The sequence below is a fragment of the Strix uralensis genome, chromosome 8 (assembly GCF_047716275.1).
Source record: "Strix uralensis isolate ZFMK-TIS-50842 chromosome 8, bStrUra1, whole genome shotgun sequence".
Taxonomy (NCBI): Eukaryota; Metazoa; Chordata; class Aves; order Strigiformes; family Strigidae; genus Strix; species Strix uralensis.
Genome location: NC_133979.1, coordinates 7397314 through 7410706, shown reverse-complemented (window position 1 = coordinate 7410706; position 13393 = coordinate 7397314).

Sequence of the window (13393 nt, the reverse complement as noted above, 5' to 3'; positions counted from 1 at the left end):
AGGAAGGAACTGAGGAAGTTGTAACACCACAGTAAATCTGCTGTATGTAAGAGATGAATTCCTGCCTCTACTGAGGAATGTCCCAGGAAGGATCCTCATAATTTTCCCTGGAATGAGACTGCTGCTCCAGGCAGTAGGGATGTGCAGAGGGGCTGAGCAAACTGCCCCATAGCTGAAGGTGAGTGAGTGAATTCTTCCACTGGCCCTTATTACGGTCCTTTTATTAGTTTGAGATGGTGCTGGTTTGTTCACCAGCGTGAACAGACAGATTGTTCTGGAGATCAAGATTACACTAATTAAATTATCCGTGTTTTGTACTTGAGCAAATGAAGTGATGCAGAACAGAAGCACATCACAACACTAGCCATAGCAACTTTACAGAAGTGACAGCAGAAGTACAGGGAATAGTTATTCACATTCAACTGTGTGCTTTCCCACACACCCCCTTTCAAAGACCAGTTTGCAGACACTGAAGAACTTCATGGATTTATTCAGAAACATGGGGGGCACTGTCAATCAAGGATTTAAGTAGCCAAGCAGAGCAAGTGAAGAGACTGATTTTAAAATTGTTTTTCTTGGTATGTTTGGGTGGAAGCTTGAGTTGATATCTAGAGCAGGGTTACTGGGAATTGGGTTTTCACTGCAGACTCTGGCACTGTGTATTTGACAAGAAAAAGCAAACTTACATCTTCCAGTGCCTTGATTTCCCTTTACTTCAGTACTACTCTACCTCCTTATGTGTTATATAAATTAATGAACACAAAACCTGAATGTTGCTTGTGAGAAAAGAGCTACATCTGTGCAAATGGTATAAAAAGCTACTTTACTTCCACATGATATACTATCTGGTGGGCTGTCAGTACTGTTAAACACCCTCTCACTAAACAAGACCCACAGCTTGTTCAGACAAGCTATTTTTACTTGGCAACCTGGTATCTGTCAGATTCTCAACTATTAGGTGGCGTTTCCTTGAACTTTGCATTGCAGATGGATTTGTAACTATGCTAAATTAGTTGCCTCCTTGGAGTAAAAGGAGGTTATCTGCTCATTTGAGTTCTTGAAGTTTTTGATATTTTTGATAAAGTATCAATGCTAAGGCAAACATTGAAACAAAAAATTTTATTCCAAGGCCTCTTGAGCTTTTAGTGCACATATCCCAGCTGAATTATGCAACCTCTTGCCCTTTCTTGCAACATCCTTGCAGCAACTATAGTAACTGCTTATGTCAAAAAGTAGTATTAGAAAGTATTTAATGTATTTTTAGATTCTGTCTAATGCAACTTAGCTGACAAAGAAGAGCCAGTGCTGTCTGACCAGCTTTCTACAGACATTGGGAAATGTGGTGTAAACTACACTTCGAGACCATAACATCTGATTTTGAGGCCATGTGTAAAGCTAGAAATTTCCAAGCAATGTGAATTATTGCCACGCGTAGTTAAGTGGAGACTTAAAATTTCAACAGTCAGTGGGGTACCAGACCTTTGCACACCAAGAGTGAAGTTCCTTGAAAAACCTTCATCAATCTTGGGCTTCCCTGCCACCAAGGGAGAAAGTCCTTCCCTTCCTTTGCTTTCCCAGGCGCCAGCAGTAGCAGTGGATGTCTGAGATCAACTGGATCAGCTTGCTCATCTGGTTGTAAATTACTTTTTGTAAAGTTAGTTTTCAGACGGTTTTCAGCTCTGGCTGACCATGCAGTTGTGCCCATGCTAAAAGCTCAACCGTTCTTCCTGGCAGCTTGCTTTGGTTGGCTTAGCCAGCTTGTGAAACTGCGTCCTGAGCCGCGGTGGCAGCACTGGAACCTGCAGATCCCACAGTTTATCCTGTGTGAGCGACTGCCTGCAGAGGAAGCTGTAATTTTGGGGCCGGTCTCAGTTCCTTTTGCCTTACCACCTGCTGGTTAGTTTTAAATTTCTGTGAAATAAATTGTAACCTCCCTTTAAAAAGCAACTGTTTGCGTGCAGTCCTTTTGGGCAGGCTTGGTAGAGATGGCCATCCTGCAAACCAGCCTTGCAGACGGAACTAGCCTTTGAACCGTGCTGCTGCCTGCTCTGCTTTAAGGCTTGGCTTGGCAAGGCAGTGTGGGGAAACTTGCAGTGCTGCTGCCAGGCTCATACCGAGTTTGGGAAGAAAGGAAGCACTTGCCATATTGATGCCTTGGGTGACAGATCTGGTCAGATACTGGTACTTGCAGTTTGGTTTTAAACTTTTAATTATGAAATAGGGGTTCAGTACAGTTTGCTATTGCACAGGCATTGCCTGCACCATGGGCTGATAAGCTGTGGCATGTGACCCAGCATGCTGTTACTGCAGCCACGCTCTGACCCTGCCATACCACTGCTCTGCAGCTGCACGGAACCCAAACACAGCCTTCCCCCTGAGCCCGTTTTGTGCGTGTCTCTTCAGATGAATTTTTAGTGACTTATTTAGGCAAGCTTTTGAAGTTTTGATTCATGCTGCAGGTTCTTGTTCACTGAAAATCACTTAAGTTATTTACTGAGATCTAGTGGAAGGTGTCCCTGCCCATGGCAGGGAGTTTGGAACTGGATCATCTTTAAGGTCCCTTCCAACCCAAACCATTCTATGATTCTGTGTTCTTTAATAAGGAATTCCCATTTTTGTGACAAGATCTGGTTTCAAATGTTTTCTGACACATGGTGTTTAATTGAAAATATCTGGAACTTGCTTACAGCATTTTTACAGTCTCCAGGGAGTAATGATGCAACTAAAGTTTCTGCTCTGTTCATTTTGAAATACTTGCTCTATTGCTGGAGACTCTGGTCTGCTCTGTGTGATTGGCAGTTGTAATTAGCAATGGCCTGCATTTTTGCATGTTTCTGAAAGAAAGCAAATAGGACCTAAAATAATTTTTACTTTGAATAAGGATTTCTTCCCCTATTAGTCTTAAGTTTCCCACAGCCTGCTTCCTCAGCTTGACTGAAAGACACCAGGTTTTCTCCTAATCTGCTGCTGGATATTTGGGTATTTTGCTGAGATTTCTATTTTGACAGAAAAGTAATGTCAGTGTACTGAAAAACAGGGAATGGGTTACATTTTTCCAGTCTCTTCTACAGCACCTTTCTCTCAGCTGCATGATTTCTGTGTTGTTGTCAATTATTAACTTTTGAATACAGGGATATTATTACCTCTATCTCTTCTCCTGCCCTTTAAGTTGCAGAGTTGCTTTCATTGGCACCGTACACCGAGAAATCATGTTGGCCAGTTCCAGCCCTGAAATTGTAATAGTTTATCCCATTACACGGTGATTTTTCCAGCTCAGTTCTCCTGAAAACCTTGAAATGGGTTTTCCATAAAAATACTTCATCCACTCTTTTTCTTTTAAAGGCTATAGTCAAATTTGAAGGGATAATCTAGCTATTGTTTCTAGAGGTACGTGTATTCTATCCAGATGATTTTGTTAAATTATAGAGGGTTTTTATAGTGGTGTCTGGGTCACTGAGAACTTGGTGACTTCTTTGAACAAGATCACTTGTTCTTTGGGAACAAGCAGGCACACATCATTAGCATCTTAACTGATGGAAACCTTTCCACAAAAAACGCTTATACTTTTTATGGTTTTAATCTGCACAAGCACTGCACTCCATAAGTTTGCAATAAGGTGTAATAAAAGGTTTAGATGTCTTATACCTACACTTCCTCAGTGGCTCACAGTACCATCAGCAGGAATGTGTACCAAGTGTGTTTTCCTTTGTGACTGCTAGTTTTGTCATCTTCCTTTCTCTGTAGCTGTTGTGAGTATTGTCTCAGAAAGAGAGCAGTTGAATTTGGGCTGCCTGACATCGCAGTATGCTAATACTTTCAAATTGCTTGGGCCCTCAGGTTCATTATGGTTCAGGATGGCCAGTATTTGTCAGGAAAGAGAAAATGAACTAGTAGCTATTCAGAACAAGACTTCGCTTGCATTGAATAAACGTGGTGAGAAATTATTTTTTAGTTTCTCAGCTGAGACATTAATCTGTGTTTAAAACTTGTATGAGATGTGCCTTGGTTCAATTTTTGCCCTTCTATGTTAACTCTTAAATAAGCCAAGATAAGAGAGAGGTAATTAAATACTTGTCCTCAATTAGTCTTATTCTCGTAAGCAGTCTCATGAAAAATTGCTGTGGGAGGTATTACATGCATTGTCTAAAAAAAATGAGCTTTAACAGTTGTTCCTACCATAGTTAAGTAATACTGTTAAAGATATTTGCAGGTTTTATAGTTGGGACATCTCTGTTCTATAGTTGGGACATCTCTCTGGTTTGGTAAAAGCAAGGTAAAGGACATGTCAAAGAGCTTTTTTCTGCGCCCCCCCCCCCCAAGAAAGCAGCTTCCTGCTGTATGTAGTATTATTTAGTGTATCTATTGGCTAACATTTTCCTTAATCCCGTATTGTAGTCAAAATTGTTGTGCAAGGGTTCTGGCACTTTGAAATGGGGTACCAACCTTTTTTAGCAAACTCAAAACATTCAGCTGACTGACTTCTGAGTTGCAAATCTGAACAATTTACAGACATCTCTCATTGCGATGTTGAGGAAATAGCTGGTCAGGGTTTCCCAAGCACTCTGACTCACAGCACTCCTCAATCTCAATCATGTGATTCAGTAAGGCATAAATAAGCCTCTGTGTGTGTTGGGGTTTTTTTTTTAATAGGCTTAATTACACTCAGTGAAGCAATGTCCTTTTGCTTGAGCAGGGAGTTGCCACACTGCTCTGAAGTGAAAACATTACTAGGAGAACAGGAAGGTTCAAGCAGAGCCACCAAGTTCATAGGAGAAGTGAAGGAGTGTGTACTTATGACCCTGTTCTCTCTACACATGTACACTTCCATGGGATTTAGTGCTGGGGTTTGTGATGGTAAGATGAATGATTCCCTATTTGCCATCCCTGCTGACTGAACAAATTACATGATCAAGATGAACATGGCGTCTCACTTTGTTTTTTCCCTCCCTATGTACTAGTGAAAGAGAAATGAACTGATGGGGAAGAGGGCACATCCCGTGTGGAATGATAAGCCACTTGTATTCAGCAAGGAGATCTTTACATAACACCAGTGATGTTATTGCTTCTTTCACTCAAATTTTTTGTTACTTAGTGTCTATATGCCAATGCCTGCGGGATTCCAGACTCATCCAGTCCACATTCAACACCATGTCTGGCAAATGGGAATTTTAGGTATGTTTTCATGCATAAGAAGGTTAGCATAGGCTGATACCTGAAGCATTTGCTGCTGAACATCTTGAAACCAAATTGTGGAGTAATGCAGCTGCAACTGAAAGGATATTTTCCACCATTAGTGGAAACGGGTGTAGCCAATGCCATTCCAGCCACTGGGCTAGTGCTTGGATCTCAAGGATTGTCTGTTAAACACTGAAGGTAAGTGCTCCGGGTACAACACAGTGTACAATTAATGTTGCATCATCATACTGTGTAATGAGCCTTGCTGGATGCTAACTCCTTGTTACACTGTTTTCTGTAAAAACACAGAATAAAAGATGGCCCTTTACCTTAAATGGTAACCTTCCCAGCTATAGTCAAATTAGTGACAACTGGTTTACAGTAATTGTAAATGGCAGTAAAGTCCATTTACAGGGCTTGGGGCTTCTTTCTTACAGAAATAGCAATAGTGTCCTAGCACAAGAGGACATGGATAACAGGATCCATCCAACACATACTCCCCTTGAAATAGACATAAAAGTGTTGAACAATCACCATTTTGTGAAAATTGCATTGAGGTGTTTATCATCCTGGCGAAGTGAGCCATTCTTGTTTACTGGTCAGCTTTTGTTTTCATGGCCTGTTAAACTAAATGGCATTTTTACCAAGCTCAAATATTTTTTTGATCAAAGTAATAAAGAGCACTTTGAACTCAGCTTAGAAAGCTCCTTCACTTCTTTCTGGTATTTGAAGTCCTTTGCCTATTGAATAAATTACAGGCCTAATGAACTCCCCTTAGTCCCACACATAAATTATCTTGAAATTTGGTCTCTTATCTTCTCCAGCCCCTAATTTGTTAATCACCTTGACACTGCCATAGTTATGAGGCCATGAGCCTGCTGCAATTCTGCTGAATTCTCAGATTGCTTACTTGTAGCCTTATCCTTTTTTTTATTTAAGCACTCTCCCTGAGGTATACATTTCCATGTTGCCATACCACATAAAGTTCTGGCTCAGTTTTAGCTTGGTTCCCTTATTCAGCCAAGAGAGTTTTCTTCATTATTAAGGTGCTCAGCTTTTTGCAAACTATAGGGGGAGATGTTTACTCATTTCTTTCTGGCTGTCGAATGAAGGAACCACCTCACTACCAAAGAGAATGAGAGAAAGGGACTGTATTTTGGTTTCAAGATGTTCAGCATAATTCTGTGTTTGGGCACTGTTCTTATCCTTTGATGGTTGGTTCAGGCATGAGCTTTCTATCCAGTCTGCTTCCCACTGTATTCTTTTGCTTTGCTACAATTTATATATAAACCCACTATCTTAAAGAATTTTTACAAAATAATTTATTTAAAAAGACTGTCCTATAAAGAGAATAAGGGATTTGGTGCCAGGTATAATAAATGGGTAAAACAATTCCATCATTCTCCAAGTTTATTCAAACATCATTCCCTCTGCAAAGAGTTTTCTTTAGTGTCACATGTGTTACTTGAAAATCAGTGAAGGTGACTTATTTGTCAAGTCAAAAAAAACGCCTACCTTTTTCTAAGCCTTTTCCTGCTTTACAGTTGCCTGTATTGTAACAGTCTGGAGGGAAGGTGCCAGCGCTGGAGCCAGGCCATCTGCATAGCTGCACAGACCACAGTCACTTAAGGCTCCTGTTATATAACACTTTCAGAATGGTGCCATTTCAGAAAAACAGTTTTGAACACACAAAAGAAATTGTCCTATGAATATGATCTTCAGATAGCACATTAAATGGGTTATAACTCTGTTCCCTAGCGAATTTACAGTGTAGGGAATTTCATGTCAGTTCAGCTGACTGTCTCATTTTTCAATGTTCCACTATGCATTTTACATCTTCAGTTAAGCTGTTGCTGTTTAAAAAGATGACTTCCATGTCATTTGCAAAGCATGTAGAAGCTGGAGGCAGTTCAGCATTTTGACACTCTTAATTAACTGACGGCCTGTCATGAAAGTAGGTTATAATTAAACGATATGGTAATTTTGGCCATGCTGCTTTTCAAACTATTTTTATATCCCAGCATAATAATTCAAGTGGTGATGTCATGTCAGTGTATGTGCTTCTTCCTCCTCAATACCTACTCAAGAATTGTTGCTCATCGTTCAAAATAGCTTTAAGAAAATAAATTCCAACCACTTCTTGGTGAAAGAGGAAATAGAAATTTAAAAAATTTCCTGTCACAGACTGTGGCCTGTCATCCTGTTGGGGTCTGTTAAGATGATGTGTAATATGTGACAACCTACACGTCCTGTAAGAGATATTCACACGTTCAGAGATCTGCAGGGTTTCTAGGGCAATCCAGTTGGGTTTGTGAAAAATGGCTGGAGAAAACAAAGGTAATTTTGATGGCTACAGAGCCTGTGTTATGTTTGCTCTGGGATTTTGTTAATGAGGTGAATAAAACTGTATTTGGATTTGGCCCAAAACATTTTTGATTAATGGAGATTATGCTGTCTTCAACGGGAGGGGTGGGTGTTGAAGTGGCAGTGCTTTTACTGGGTGAGCAAACATTGTTTTATGGAGGTATTCCAGGATGGACATGTCCCTAACGCAGCCTGACAGTGTTACTGTTCAGAAATGAGTGGGATTTGCCAGAAGCTGGTAATACCCACTGCATTTTGAGCCAGGTTCTTTTGATGTCCATTTTCTGATGTGCTGCCCTGAGGAAATCTGCTGTCTATTCATCTCTTCAACCCTTTAATAACATCCCTTGTGCCAGGAACATCATAATGCTGAATGCCATGACTGAGATGTTACTATGAATATGCTGAAGATCCTTGCTTGGTGTGTGATGAAATGATCTTTGGGGAATAAGTGAAACAAAAGTGCGTGTAGGATATCCTTTAATTCAATGAAGAATGTGGGTGGAGAAGTAATTGAAATGAACAAGATGCTTTGGATTTTCCTTAATGCCTTGAATACTTTAGGGTGTACTTAAACAAATCTGTGTCTGTGAACACTTTGACTGCTCAAAGAACTAATGAAAGCAGCAGGAGCCCATGTCTTTTAACCATTTCTTTCTCTACCCGCCCTCCATTGCACCTTTCCCCTGAGATAAGGGCTCTGTATTCCCTGTGGCAGTTCTGACAGTGGAGAAATAACCATACAAAGAATTCCAGACCTATCTGTGTCTGGCTGAAAAGCCACCCACTGATAAAAGTTACTACAGTGGCTGTCTTCCCTCTGCTGTGCCCTCAGGAGTGACAGTCATTTGAGACTTTCTCCTGTAGCGGTCACCCGTTGCCTCTTTCACATATGGTTGAACTTGAGCAACACATTCCTAACTTCTTCAAAGGAAGATACCTGTATCTGCAGCACAGATGTGTGAACCTTTCTTCTTCAGAAGACTTAGCTCAAAAAAACTGTATGCAAAAATGATGGTGGTTTTGATGCCCACCACACCCACTGTCATTAAGGAGGAGGAGGGTGGGAAAGATCAGTGTGACAACAGCAGATAACCCAAGACAGTGTGGCAAAAGTGGTGCCTGACAGCTTCCTTCAAGAATAAAATCCCTTTTGTTGGAGTTTGACTCTATCACGCATTGAATGATTTAATTACAAAAAATCATGAACCAGAGCTTGGGAGTCATGTATGTTCATGCACAGCAGCTATTCATTTATCGCCAGCACAACAAAGAAGGGAAATTCTTAAGATAACAATGAGCCAACCACATCTACCACTTCCTTTCAAGTAAGTTTCACTTCTTTTCCTTTCTAAAGAAAACCCAGCTCTTCCTCTGAATCCAGAAAGACCTAAAGGATAAATTCATATATGCATATTAGATCAAACTCTTCACATAAACACTGAAAGAAAAAAAGATATTCTAGATAAAGGTTTATACTTCTGTTTACTTACAGCCTCAAAAGAAACCCATCAAGCAACAGAACCAACCAGACTGGAAATATGTAACTGCATGTTCATAGACATCTTGACAACTCTACACTTGGACTGAAGACTTTTTTTTGGAACCTATTTCCTACCTCAACCAGAAGCTATGAGCTTCATGCAAGATGTGTGCTCTTGCTGCCCCTGCTGCCCCTCAGTCCTCTGCCTTTCTATGCCCAAGGACTCGCTGGGCTCCTTCCCTCTGTGTTCTCCCTTATCCTACTGAGACCGCCAGCTTTCCCTGTCCTCCCTCAGGTTCACAGACCTGCAGATCTGGAGGAACTGGTGATGAAGGAAGGTGTTGAGAAAAAATTACTTTGTAGCACTCCCTTTCAGAGCCCCAGTCCTTCACAGTGATGTCTGTAAGGCACCCAGGGATGGGATGCATTTCTGGTGCTGCTCTTACAGCATATGCTATACAAGAAGTCAGAAGTAGTAGTTTCTGATCTTAATCTGTTTACTCTGTGTTCCCACCTTGGTCTTTGATATATGCTTAGGTGCCTTTCACATAATCACAGACTGGTTGAGGTCGGAAGGGATCTCTGGAGCTCTCTAACCCTCTTCTCAAGGAGGGTCAGCTAGAGTGGTTTGCCCAGGACTGTATCTAGTAGGATTTTGAGTATCTCCAACCTCTATGGGCAACCTGTCGCACTGTTTGGCCACCCTCACAGTAGAGATTTTTTTTCTTATGTTTAAGGTGAATTTCCAGAGTGTTAAATATTTTTGACAAAAGCAAGTTAAATCTGTCTGGGGCTGTTCCAGAAAGATATGTTAACTCTGAGGTTTGACTATCCAAGAAGAAAAACTGATTTTTCAGCTGGTTTAGTGTACACGTGGATAGTCCTGCTTTCTGTTGTATAACTGTTACCCCCCCAAAAGAGAGGGCAGTAACACCAGGGCTATGATAGTGCTTCTCTAACTAGGTGACACGGCCCTCTCAGCTCTGGCCTGTCAATGAGGATATAACAGAGGATCTAAAAGCTGAAAATGACACCATATAAAGATGCAGAGAAACTTGTGATTTAAAGAGAAATTAAAAATGTCATAATTTTTGCAGAACAAAGATGAATCAAAAGGAACATAGCAGAAGTAAACAGAATAGAAGATTATATGAAGCAAAATTGATTGCTCCTATATGAGAAAAAAAGGGTATTAAGTTAAATTGTGCAGTAGGGCATTTACATTTGATGAAAGAAAATACTTTTAAAGTACCACAGTTAGTGCGTGGAACTCACTGTTGCAAGATATAGATTAAAACAGGATTTAAAAAGGATTAATTTTTTCTGTATAAAACATGTGTCCATTTATATTAGATAAGTACAAAAATGAACTGATTTATTTAATTTCTACACCCAATCTATAGAAAAGTCAGACAACTTTTTTGGTCATAGAATATAGTTATGTTCAAAGAGACAAAAGAAAAGACTCTTGCATCGAAAGATATCACTTCAACATTCTTAATAACGGGTTATTTGTTAATATCTATGTTGATACAATTTTTCAGTTTGAAATAGTTTCATTTTGTACTATATGTAATTAAAATGGAGTCAAGTTTGAATTGTTGTCTTTTGATTTCTCTAATATTATTTTGTTCTTAGAATTTTCCTTGCATCTGAAGTGTTGACATTCGAGGGAGTGGGTTTCTGTTCACAAAAAGAGTTATTCAAAAATCCTCCACAAAACATCCTCTGTGCTACTGTGTGCTGGTGGGATTCCTTTCTGAAGTGTCTGATGCAGTTTGTTCTCAGCCAGCGTATTAAGTCTTGCCTCTACGAGTGAGTGCATCAAGCGCTGAGTATGTTCACTGAAGCTCACACAAAAGCCTGAGACTGTTATTTATGTAGACCTACTTTATGAACTTATAAGCTCTTTTGTTGGCCCGTATCTGGAGAATCTTTAAAAATCCCCTGTTCTTCACCACTGTGCTTTCCTATTGGCCATGAAGTGTAGATATATTGGTTGCATGTATGGAAAAGTGCATATGGTTTTTTACAAAGGGCTATCAACAACTTAGAAACTTCCTTCTAGAAGCTTTGAGATATGCTGATCCCTCCCTCCTCAACAATATATCACACTTAAGGCAGATTTTTTAGACCAAACTGGCATGAATTATGACTTTTATCCAAACAATGAGAATCTCAATTCTCCTACCATCCTCTGGCACAGCTCCAACATTATTCCTGGAGTACTATCATCTTTGAAAGATGGAAGGTTTTATATTATTGAGGAAATTAAATAATATCACAGCCAAGTAATATCCCAATATACATGGGATAGGATGTGAAATTTGGAGTTCTACAATTCTAGTCCAAACTCTTAAATGCATTTTTTGAGCAATGGGGAGCAGGTTGCTTAATCCTCACAGGGACTAACAGGCATCAGCTATTTGTAAAGTACTTTCAGATCTTCAAATGGAAAATGCATATTTCTCAACATTTAGTAAGATGAAGTTTTGTAGATGAAACTAATTTTTCAAACTCCTATTCATTTTTTAATCTCAAAGGTCTTTTGTTTCAGTGAACCAGAAAGCACATATTTAGGTGATGATTTCATATCTTCCAAATGATAGTTTTTCATGTAATCATCATAATAACACTTTTCATAGGAGACTCTCAAAGTGGTTTCACAGACCTTCATAGTCTCATGCAATACTTGCTCATGTTGTAAATATAACTACTTCAACTGTACACACAAGGAGAGAGAATCAGACAGGTTAAGCTTCACTCAGCGAGTCAGCTAAAGAGTTGAACAAGAACCTGTTTCTCCTGATTCAAAATCCAGGCAGGTTTTTTGTTACTGAGCACAGACATGTTCATCTGGAACATCCTACAAATACCTGAACCCCATGGGTATTCACTAAAGACATTTCCAGCCTCTAGCCAGAGCAGGAATGTAATCAGAAAGGTACTTAAGCATTTCCAGCTCTTCCAAATACAGATGAATAGCAAAATAAATGGTAAGAATAAAATGATCTGAATGTCTGTTGTTTCCTTGTTAACAGGGACTACTAAATCCTGTAATTTGACTTCTTGCTTAGCAGAGGCTTTCAAATTACCCAAGTATCACATCTCAGTCTCAAATACTGATTCCAAATAACAACCCTTGAAAAGCTGTCCTGTAAGTGTTGGGAAAATAATCCTCAATTGCACATGGATTTGTGTCTTCACCCTCTGATCTCTTCCTTGCAATAACCCTGGCCCTGCCATGTCCATGATGACCCTCCTACCACAATGACCTCAGCTTCCTCCACATTCCCTGAAACGCTCCTGGGCTGAGACAGCGTATGCTGGGCGTAACGCGGCGGTGCACATGTGCTGCCTGAGCACACGCTGATGAATAAACTGGCTGCTGCTGCACTGAATAGGTACCAGCTGAGTTGGACTTGCTTTGGCTCACCCCCTCTGCGTCTGGCCGTGGATTGCCACAAAAGTTGTAAGAGTTTAATTTCCTTTGAGATTTACCACTTTTTCAGCTGTGGCAGAATTGGCCAAGAGATCCTAAAGATATGGTAAGGAGGGAAGGGAAGAGAAAGACAAACAATTTAATTGAATAAGTGTTGTTTTCTTACGAAGCTTGGGCTAATAAGCTAAAATGAGTGCCAGAGGGAGAGAAAAAGAAAAAATCAAGATGTAATTAAAGTCCAAAGCCCTCGCTCAAGCTTGCACAGAAGTTTAGCACAGATACAGACACAGATCTTTTAGAGCCTCTAGGCCAGTGTCTGGAATATGGAGAGAAAAGTGATGGATGTTTCATGATTTAGCCAGCGTAGCCAATAAAGAAGTTACACCCCCTTTTAAATGCATAACCTGTGTGAGTTTACTGTTGGAAAGGATTAAAAATGCCATCTTTTTTTTACTCCTAAGAATACATGGCATGTTTAAAATTTAAAGTGGACAAAATAAGAATAGGTATTCAGCATGGAATGACTCTAAATTGACACACGCAATGAGATTGTGACCTATCAGGACTTTTTCTTTTCTAGAGATTAAGTCATATCTGGTGGGAAATGCATCACAGATTAATTAAGTGCCCATGTATTAGTGGCTTTATTGTATGACTCACTAATACTGAGTTAACCTTAATATACGATTCTGAGGATGTTTAGCCAAGCATTTTTATTGATTCAGATTGTTCTGGTGCAGGTAGTACTTGAGTATAATGGATGAAGCCTGCACAAAATTTAGGAAAATCAGATTCAAGGCTGATGAGGTAATCAAGATGTATTAACACAGATGCCACAGGAGCTGGACTAGTCACTCAGCCACTAGAGGGCAAAATCACGACGTTGTAATCTTCATTGCAGGTCTCTTGGTGTCTTTCTAAGGGTGTAA